We start from the raw sequence: 10715 nt of genomic DNA on the forward strand, positions 1-10715 counted from the left end.
GCCCTGCTCTGTGCATGGCACTTATGATTTCTCTATTTTAATGTAATATTTTTTCTTTTCTAAACCTTTCCTCTGACTCTTCATTTTGCACGAACTGTTGAGCAGTTATCTTTATGACAATATGTAAAGATGTTGGGTCAAAGCCCTTCCTAAGAAAGGAATTATTTTTAGTAGATTATTGTGTTTAGGTTTTTTGGAATTCCTTTTTCTTTTTTAATTAAATTATTTCTTTTGGAGACATTTTAATTAAAAAGGTACATCTTACCATAATTAATATTCACTGTCAATAATATTTATTTTTAAATGAAGATTGGAAACAAGGTAAGACATTTGTTTATAAACTGTATTGTATATTGCTGAATAACAGTTGAATAAAAAGATTTTGAAATAAAGTTTTTACAGGTGTGTGCGCCTTTCCCTGTGTCCTGAAGCTCCCTGAGAAGGCTCCATGGCCATGTCTGTTCCCTACCTCGTCACAGCACAGAGAATTGAGGAAAGGTGCATCACAAACAAAATAAAATTGAAATCCGTTATTTATTACACACCCCCATGTATTGCCAAACCCCACAGCGCAATGTGCTGACAGCTAGTCACAAGCTACAGCTATGGTTACACCAGTTATCTCTGGGCAGTTAATGCAAGATCTAGTCAGATGGACAGTGTGACAGTGTGGAGCGTTCAAGGTAAGTTGCTTTGGTTTTCTCCAGGCCTCTTTGAAAAAAAGAGTCGTCAACCAGTGGAAAATAAAAATAAAAATGGATTAACCTGGAATGTTGTATTCCCCAGACCTGGGTCCAACATTTGTTTAAAATATATTCAGATTTTTAAAAGTACATAATTGAGTCACTTGTCTTACCAAGTGAGCTTTCCTCTAATGAAGCAAAAGGCTTTTTTACAGTAAATACAGAAGTTTCTTTCCTGCTCCAAAATGCTTGTTTTTTAAGTGAGATAATAGGATGACTTGGTAAAGAAACATGACCTTCTTTAGCTGAATTTAGTGAAGTACTTTGAAATTTCCTATGTCTGACTGTGATTCTTATCCTTTCATTTGTGTAGCATTTTAGAAAGGACCTTAATTGTGGAAACAGTAAAGTGACAGCTACACCGCCAGCAGGACTCTGTCGGCAGAAGCTGTGGAGCAAAAGCAGGACGTGCCGTTGCCTCACCTCATACCTGAGTTCTCTTCTAGAAGGAGGGTAGGAAGGGATTTTCAATTTCTCAGATGGTCAGAATTTGCTTCTTCTAGGACTGCCAGTAATAGTGAAGGATTTGTGCCACTCACATCTCGCTAGGTGTGAGACCGAAACACATCTGTGTTTCATACATGCTACTACACTGCGGTAATAAAAGCCGCCTTGTACTGGGGCAGACTCACCACGGGGATCCAAAGGTGAGAAAATCTTTGTAAAAATATTCATCCCCTTAATGCCAGCTGTAGTGTCCTGTGGATTGGGGAATAATCCATAATCATCCCACAAAAAGCAGAACTGCTCTTCGGAAGGACTTGCGGGAGGTGGTTGTGGCAGCCTGGAAGCGCATCAGAGCGTGAGACACTGAAGAGCACGGTCCTTGGCTTCCATATGCGCGCGAGAGGGCAAGTCTTTTATAACCTGAAAGGAAAAGATAGGTGGAAAAAAAGATTTGAATGTCGAACCATGCCTAAACTAATACTGGCATTCATGTCTGGGAACTTGTTCAAGGACAATTATTCAATGCAGAGGTATGTGTGGAGTCAGTAATGTCTCAAGAGCTCTAATGCTTCGAGTAATGGCTGGTCATGAAAGTGAAACCTGCCTGGGTTTGAACTGTGGGTCCTCTGGCGAGCTCATCAGCACTGCTGCTTTTTCTCAAGGGCAGTGACTATTTCTCGGTGACTCATCTTCCTTCTAAGAGAGAGAACCAAAACAAATTCTTCCACAAGAGGAAGAAAAAAAGCTGCCTAAATGTATTTAGATAGATAGCCGACACTTGCAGCAGTGGACTATGTCTATCTAGGAGTAGTTAGGCTTCTATTTCAACTTCAGCTGTACCTCAGCATGGTGTCTTAGCAAATAGCTCATCTGCTTTGCTCTGATACTTTTGTTTCATCACTTACGGAGTACATTATGTCTTGAATTGCATAGTGTGTGGTTTGCAGAAAACATGGGAGGAAATACATCATCTTGCATTTGTCCTTCTCTTTGTATTGTAGCCTGTTACCTGCACAGGGATGTGGCAGCAACTGCAACTGGAAGTTTCGTGTGCAGTGGCAGGAGTAGAATTATCAAGGTCTTTTAGACTTTAATCACATTAAAGGTGAAAAAATATTAAATCTGCAACTAAAAATAACTTTTTTTTTATCCTTTCTGCGATCAGAATTAAGTGTGCCGCAGTAGGAATAACAATTCTTATATTCCAATTCACCATAAAACCTCAGAACTACTAAACAATAACCTGAGGATTTGATGAAAAATCTTTTCTAAGAGCAATAGGCATCTTTTCCTTCCAGTGAAGACCTGCACACATGCAGAGATAACTCATTCCCAGCACACAGGGTACCTTCAACAACGGAGCAGATTGCCAAGATAACCTGGCTCTACCTTTATTTTCGCTATATTTCTGCCTTCAAAAATGTGCAGAATGAGTCCTGCAGGTTTTGGGGCCTTGGTTTCCACATGCGGGCCAGCTTTTTTGTGAAGTACACAGCCTATGTTTGGCCCAGTATTTGCATAGTGCAGAGGAAATAACTGGCTAAAGAGGAGGCTGCAGCTTTCAGGACAGTAAAAAGCACTTACTTAAAGGAAGGAGAAGCATTTTGATGGAAAAATGTAAAGAATTTGGAGCCTTATTGCTTGTGAGTGTGTTAAGGACTTTTGCTAAAACATCCGTCCTTTGAGAGTGCTCTTTCTTCTGAAAAGGGCAACTGCCTCACTTCTGCTGATTGTATTTACAAAGGGCAAAGTGAGGTTTTGTTGTACCCTTAATGGACAGAGGCTAGTGGCAAATCTTGCTCTCTCATAAATCTCAGCATTCCTCGTGGTGTCTGCTGTCAGAGTCGATTAGGAATAAGTGCTTGGACTGCAGAGCCGTGGAAAGGCGGCCTGTCTCCTGCAGTGCCATGCAGAGCCGGGCAGAAAGTCCTCTGCCGGTGGTGGGGGTGTCCCCGGGCGCCTGGGGAGACAGCCCCTGGTCCCTGCACTGGGGGACAGCACAGCCAGCGGCTCCTCCTCGCAAAGCCAGCAAGCAGCCGAGCTGGGAAGCATGAGTGATGGCTGTTAGGGGCCAGACCTGAGTCATCTATAATATAATCATAAGGAAACACACATTCTTCCTGAGAGAAAATCAATAGAACTTTGCACTTTTCCTTGTTGTATTTCCAGTCTGCGCCATCAGCCATAGTTTGCTCACAGTTATACTGCTGTAAATTCACTGCGAGTTAATGGATTTCTACAAAAATGAATGGATTTACAACAGTGTAAGACAGCTGATGCTAGAGCCACGCACATGTAAAAATACATGGAACAAAAGTAGTTTTATAGCACACAGGTGACCTTCAAAGTGCCAAGACCTCACAAGTAAGAAGTAAAATTACCTAGTTCCTGGTATGCTCCTTTTGTGGCAAAACTCCCAAGGAAAATAAAGCGTGCAGTCCTGAAACCATCGCTGTGCATGGCAAGAGGGCCAGAGACCCACTGAAGGGAAGACAGGCGAGCAAGCAGCTTCACACTGTGATGGAGAATGCAAAAGACTCTATGAACATGTCATTTTTCATGTCCTGCATAAAACATTTCGGAGCCTCGTCTCGCTTAGAATTAGTAAGTAAATAATGTGCTCCCAAACTTGTGTGTCAAAACTAGGTTGGTTAATGTATGAGCTGCCTCTGTTGCATTTGTTACTACGCAGTAAATTTCATGCTTAGCCAGAGGCTGGCAAAGTTCACTTATTCATTATCCCCAAACTTCGGGCAGTTATTATTCAAACTCCCCTAGTACATCTATTTAATAAGAAGAGAACAGAAAATTGATGGGATCAAAAATGTTAAAGTCTTAATTAATGCTTTTAGCAAAGACTGATTGGAGCGGGGGCTGTTGTGAGAATATTAATTTGTAGCAAGCGAGTGTGCTAGCAGCAGGGAGGGCTCTCCCAGCACTGCCAAGGGAGCTCGGCCCCTGCCGCCTGGTGAGCTGCTGGCCCGCAGGGACACCACCCGTGTCACCCCGGGGCTCTTTGCCACCAGGTAAGGGAAAACCAGTACTACAAGCCATGGGAGAGTGCTAAAATACCAACATAGGCAAATTATTGCTGATTAATAAAGAGAGTGTTTAGATGGTGAAACATTTGCTTGCAGCATAGAAAAGATGTGGGATTTTTTTTTTCTTCTTCACTGTTTTTGGGCTTTTGTGGTGTTTTGTCCCCCAGCAGCCTTGTAGTACTGCAGATCACTGAGCTGCGATGCAGGGGGCTGCCGGGCGGTGGAGGGCTTCGCTCTCCAGCGAGATGCCCTGAGGCAGAGCCCAGGGCTGTGTGCATACGTGGGACAGGTTTGGGTTTTGTTCACACAGGAGCAGTTACGGTTATTCCATAGGAAAATTAACTGGCCCTAAAACAAAGGGAAGGAGATGAAGGTTGGAAGAATCCTAGCAAGGCAAGAGAGCGGCCGTGAGGGATTCCTGCATCCCCCTGTCCTGCCCCAGAGCAGCAGCAGCGCCTGTTCTCTGGCACAGCCATGTGTTTTGACAGGGGATGGGGAAGAGGAAGTTCTGTTGCTGTTTTTAGACCATGATTCTAAAACCCAGCAATCTCTACTAAGTAAAAGATGCATAGTATTATAAATGCAGCAAGCCGGGGAAAACACGTTGTTCAGCTCTGCATCAATGACAATCAAAAATATAGCGCTGAACAAGATGGCTTTTTTTAAGGATCCGTGCTAATATCAATGAATGGATTGAAATCCCTATTTTTCCTCTGGTGACTGCCTGCCTTTTAATTATAGCAATTATGGACATTCCAAGCAAATCACAGTTACATTAAGAATCGAATTGGACTGTGCTGTAGAGTTAGTTAATGGATTTCCCTATTTGTTGTCTATAGATTTGGTTTCCTGTTATTGTTAAAATATTTCTTAAATCTCGTATGGAAAATTATCTGTAGTTTCGTACAAATTAAATGACCAAGATCTTGATAAATAACTCAAAAATGCCTACAGTTCAATTGAGGATTATACTTTTCCAATAGGGCATTTTTGGAATTGATTCTGGGGAAGACGGGATCTACATAGTATCTAGACAGGTGTTGATACGTAGGCTGTTAGTTGAAGTCAGCTGTTTTGGCAAAAATTAGTAGTATACTTCTGATTTCCAAGTGCTGTATTTTTTATAATAGTTTTTAATTTCTTTTTTTTTTTTTTAACAGAGTGCTTCTGTATTCATAGTCTATGGTAAACATGAGATTTAGCTCTAAATTCCCATGGCAGAGCCTGTTTTTAATGTATATGCTGTAATTTATTTACTTACTGTTCTAGACAGTTGTATTTCAGTGCTTCCAGACTTGTCAGAGTTAACCCAAGTGACTGATACCCAGCTGGGGGAGAGCGGTGGCTGTCCTGCCAGAGCAGAGCACGCAAGGCTGAGCTGTGTACTGGGATGCTGGGCAAGAGGTTTCCTGAGCTGCACCAGCCCCGGGCTCTGGGAGCCGGGCAATATAGCCCTGCCGTCCTGCTTTCAGTGCTTTCGAGGGGATCCCAGGAAGCAGAGAAAGAAAAATAAAGAGGCCTCACCGCGTTGGTGATGCGCCGGAGGCCCCAGAAGACTGATTCTCTGAGTGCATGTCTCGGAGCACAGACTATCCCCTGGTCCAGGGCTGCCCCATGCCAGGAGAGGATACGTGTCCCAAGGGGTAATTGAGTTATCAGACGCTTCGCTAACATTTGGCCAAGCTGCTCGTATCTAGGTCATGGCAAGCCACCGCCTCTCCCCCAGCTTCGAGCCAGCAAGGACAGCGGGAGCACACGGAAAAGCCACCCGTTGGTTCCTGAGGGACCCTCAAGTGCCTCAGGATTTAAAAGCGCGCATTCCCTCATTAAACTAATCCTGTGTCTCCAACAGGAATTAGGATGTTGTTGAAACACCCCACATTGTTACACTGAACGTACATTACTCTGAGCTCTGGAAAGCTGGAAGTACCTAGTCAGTGTGCCTTGCCGCGACTAAGCCAAGCAGTGCCTGAGCTTGGGAGCTGCGCTTGCTCGGGAATGTTGATAAATCTTTGGATAAGGACATGTTGAGCACATCTAAATCTGAGTCAGGCCAAGGAATAACTGCTGAGTGATGAGCTAGACCGAACCATGTCTGTCAGTGACACCCGTTACCTTGAGGGGAATGCAGCATTTGAGAAAGTGCACGAGAGAAGTTAAAGGCAACAAAATCAAATGAGATTATAAAAATGAATAATTTGATTAAGGAGACGTCAGTTACTTCATGATCTTTACCAAATATAGTCACGTTTGTGATTCAGCTGAGCTAGCTGAGTCCCACTGAAGTCAGCAGCCAGACTCCTTACCTAGTGAAATCTTTTAATAATTAATAACACTGGCATTTCAGTCTCCAAAGAAGCAAGAAGGGTTTGACAAGACAGGAAAACCAAAACTGAGTACATACCGGAGCACTGATCCTGTTGCGGGTTTGTTGTTGTGGCCACCTTGCAGTTTTTCAGCACGTAGGGAGACAGAAGAAAGGCTCGCCTCACTGCCGCCAGAACTGGGGGAGCTCAAACCCAGGCAAATGGTAGTTAGCAACACACAGCAGGCACCTGTCAAAATCTGAACTGTAACATGATTTAATATCAAGACTGAGTAAATGGAACTAAATCCAGCTTGCTGCAGTGTCAAATGTGAGAAGTTGAACTTTTTGCAGTATTTTTCAAGAACATAAAATCTCTTTATTAACCCAAGAGTTAATTATTTTGAGACAGAGAGGTCTTATGCTACTTGTGCTAGACTAAAGCATTTCACTAAAGCAAACCATCTCAAAAGCAAATGCATGGAGCTTTGCTGGGTTCAGAAAGTATTTGTCAACCTGGTCATAAATGTGCACGGAAAAGTCAACCAAGTTTAGGCTCATTACCCGGGGTAATTCAAACCTTGCCACTGCAGGTTTTTGGAGCAGAGCAGCACCAGAGAAAGCACTGCCCATATTCAGTGCCATGAAAACGCCATGTGTTCACACAGTGCGTTTCCCCTCATTCAGTGCTCCTCTGTTGCTGCTGGCATTTACAGGGCTTGGGAAAAACATCCATCAGGTTTGTTGTTTATAGCTGGGAGTGCGATGGCAAAATGGCGAGGGAGGAGGGGAGGCGGTGTGGGAAGCCACAGGGGCCATTTACCTGGGGACACTGTGAAACTCACCTGCTGTGGGGTCTCGGGAGTAGGAGACAGCCGCGCTGCACGGTCTGCGCAGGGAATGTGGTCAGTCAGTTCTGCCGTCATGCTGAAGCCATTTATTTTTATTTGAGCAACACTTAATGTTCCCAAAACAGCCAGATGGAGCTCAAGGAGACAGGTGAATAAGCAGGAGCAGCACGATTTGCCATGGCTCAGAGTTTCACTCTGCTCTAAAACAAGCTTTTCTCAGTGGAGAAAAAGGGTGTGTGTTTTTTCTTCATATGCTGAACCAAGTAGCAAAATAAGGTATTTTCCCAAATAAACTCAATAATGATTTTCGTCATGCATCCCTAGCTAATTGGGGTGCGATGAAGTGTATAATTCAAATGCTATCTAGCCTGAAGGCTTAAAGAAAAGCTTAACTCTGCCTGCAAACCAGAGTGGAGATAGGTGATGTGACAACTGCCTATCAGTAGGCTGCAGGCTTTCAAACGAGCAGGCGACATAGGTGCACTATCTGATTGCAGCTTAAATTCTGCCCACAGTCGTGCCTGCTTGGTTCAGCATAGTTACTCAATGGCCAATAAGGCATTAAATAGTCACAATGTACAGCTTATTTCAGGAGAAAGTATTTTAACAGCACAGATGACTGTCGTGCATGCATTAAGAAAACCAGGACACAGCGAACTAAATTTAGTTTAGCTACAGTAAAATAATTGTAATAGAGCAATGCTGACCCCAACTACTAAATGGTGACACCTGGCTTTTGCTGCACAGGAGAGATTAGGTTTTTCTGGTTTGTTTTCCTCCCTCTCTCTTACATATATTTCATGTATATAGCATATATTTAGTATTCAGATGTTTGAGACAAAACCCCAACATTTTAGAGAGAAGTGCCCTTCAAGCCCAGCAGCACAAACCACAGTCTCATAGAAATAGCAATTGCAAGTGGAAAATAGCCCCTGCTGTGCAACACCTCCACTTTGTTATATTGCAATATATTTTCTTATTTTTCATGTGCCTGGTTCGTGTGACCCTGCCAGTATGTAAAAATGGTTGTTGACAGTTTCTTTGGTTTTGTTTTATTATGATGTAATTCATGGGATGCTGAAAGTCTGCAAGTTACTTGTACTTGACTGACATTTCTCTGAGAGTCGAAAAATTGCTATGTATACTTGACTGAGATTAAAATGGGTAGACTGTGTATAGCTGTATCCTGCTTTCAAAGTGCAGGATTGGAAGGCTTCCATTAAATTGTTATTTTCAGTTATTATTAGCTCCTAAATCAGTTAATATAATTTCTTTCCCATAATGAATGCACAGCATTTTAAGTCTAAATGCCATATTTTCTATTGATCTATTTCCACAACCTGTTTAGTGAAATAATTAAAATGATTTACAAGGCTGACCCAATATCTTAATGGTTTAGTAAATCACATTGCCACGTGGGAGGCTCAGCTAGTTTTAAACTCACAGCTCTTGGCAGCACCAGGACCTCGGAGTGGAGCTGCAGCGAGTGCCGTGCTGTGTCTGAAGGTGCGCTCAAAGCCAGCCTGTGGAAACGCCTCCTCCGATGCTCAGAGAGAACAAGGGCTCCAACTGGTTTGTTCGTTCATTGCCTCTGTTCAAAGTAGGAAAATTTCTTGGGGTTACCAAGCCAGAGCAGAATTTGAGCTGCAATTTGCAGGTAATAGATCTTCACTGGCAACTTGAACATCCCAGAATTGACCCCACATGTCTGTGTGGGCAGCAAAAACGGGGGCAACTGTGCAGTTTGGTATTTTTACATGCAAGACAATGTGGGAAATTATTATTTCTATCTTTTTTGGTTGTTTTAACTCATAAGAAGAAGACAACTCTAAACATGATCTCTGTTTAAATGCCGGGGTTATGGAAGGGCTCAATAGGATTCAGCAGTGTCAAGACAGAAAGATACTAAGGCAAGCCCCAAAGTCTCTTACAATCTCTGGAAGCCCGTTCGGTAATCTCAAAGGGCCATAGGTAACTCCTCGGGCGATAGGGAGGGCTTCATTAAGCCGATCTACCTGGCACAGGAGCCCCCCCGTAGTGATATGGGCTCTCCTGACTCCTCCATATCTCCCACAGCTTTTGCAGGCAAACACGCAGGGCTGATGCAGGTAGGACTTACAAAATATTCCCGGCTTTGTTTCTAGCTCACCTCCCGGTGTTACGGTAACACTAACGGGGAGCCCTCGGAGCAGGGGCAGAAGGACACTACAGCAGTGCCTGGGAGGAGACGTAGAAGCCAGTCTCTTCAGCAAGAGTGGCAAGAGCAAACTACATTAAAGGTAGCAACCCTCTTTCCCATGAAAAGTGTGCATTTTGACAGCTGCAGTCCAGAACAAAAGGAATTGAGGCGACTTCTGTGGGATCAGGGCAATGGCTGCAAAGCAAGGAGTGTGCAGCCAGGGCCAGCCCTCGTGGGGATCGCGCCCCTGCAGGGTCCTGCCCTGGCCAGCTGCGCTGGGAGGAGGTCCCCTGGGGACACGTTTGCGGGCAGGAAGGCCGCAGACCTCCGTCCTGGTCCATGACAGGAAGGACAGAGCCTGTAGCTCTGAAATCAGTCAGCGTTTTGAGACACCACCTGCAGTCCCTGAGCAAGCCTTGAGCTTGCTTTCAGCAGCTAGTACATTTCTTTTTAGTTCTATTCTCTTGCATAATTATAAAAAGAAAAGAAAAATGTCCTACAAAAACTTAAAAATTAGAAGATGGATGCACTTTGGATGCACTTTGCAGCAGATGACATTATTTTCCTTCCCTGACCCTAACCCACCACCATTTCTATTTTGCTTTAAATGGACCTGTAATTTTACAACGTGAATTCAGCTGGAACTATTCTTTTTGTTAAATAAACTTTACCCTTGCACTGATTGTTCCAGGCTCTGAAAAGGAGCACTTCTTGCTTGTGACTCTTCCAAAACATGGGTCTGAAATTCAAAAAGAAGTGCTGGTAAATGGGCTGTAATCACACTGAAGGGCAAGCGAGTATTCCTCCTCTAAGGCAGAAGAAAATAAAGGAAAATCTGCTTTGCCTTCCGCTGCCTCAATGCTGATAATTTTACAGATCAGAGGATTTTTTTAGAAAGAAGCCTGCTGTGCTGCAGTGTGTGTTTCACAGCTGAAATACCCATAATCATGCCCTTGACGCCACCCTTGGATGGTAAATCAGGGCCTCATTTCTACAAGCACCACGCACCCAGCAGAACGTCGCGCTGCCGGCGGTGGAGGGCCTGTGCGGTGGCACACACCACCAGCAAGCCCCGGCAACTCCGGATTCACCACGGGGAAGAGTTGATGTTAATGTGCAATGTTAATGGCGTATCTATCCTCTAATGCA

General features: G+C 43.9%; 1 long non-coding RNA gene across 1 annotated transcript; it reads right to left on the bottom strand.

Moving 5' to 3' along the window:
* Positions 1–270: 270 nt before the first annotated feature.
* On the bottom strand, positions 271–10259 carry LOC142087250 (uncharacterized). The gene is made up of 5 exons (XR_012675394.1): positions 8832–10259; positions 7382–7587; positions 6636–6743; positions 3572–3705; positions 271–1610 (listed from the first exon to the last, which is right to left on the bottom strand). It is a non-coding gene; the product is annotated as an uncharacterized LOC142087250 (long non-coding RNA).
* Between the last annotated feature and the right edge of the window lie 456 nt (positions 10260–10715).

The sequence above is a fragment of the Calonectris borealis genome, chromosome 12, assembly GCF_964195595.1.
Source record: "Calonectris borealis chromosome 12, bCalBor7.hap1.2, whole genome shotgun sequence".
Taxonomy (NCBI): Eukaryota; Metazoa; Chordata; class Aves; order Procellariiformes; family Procellariidae; genus Calonectris; species Calonectris borealis.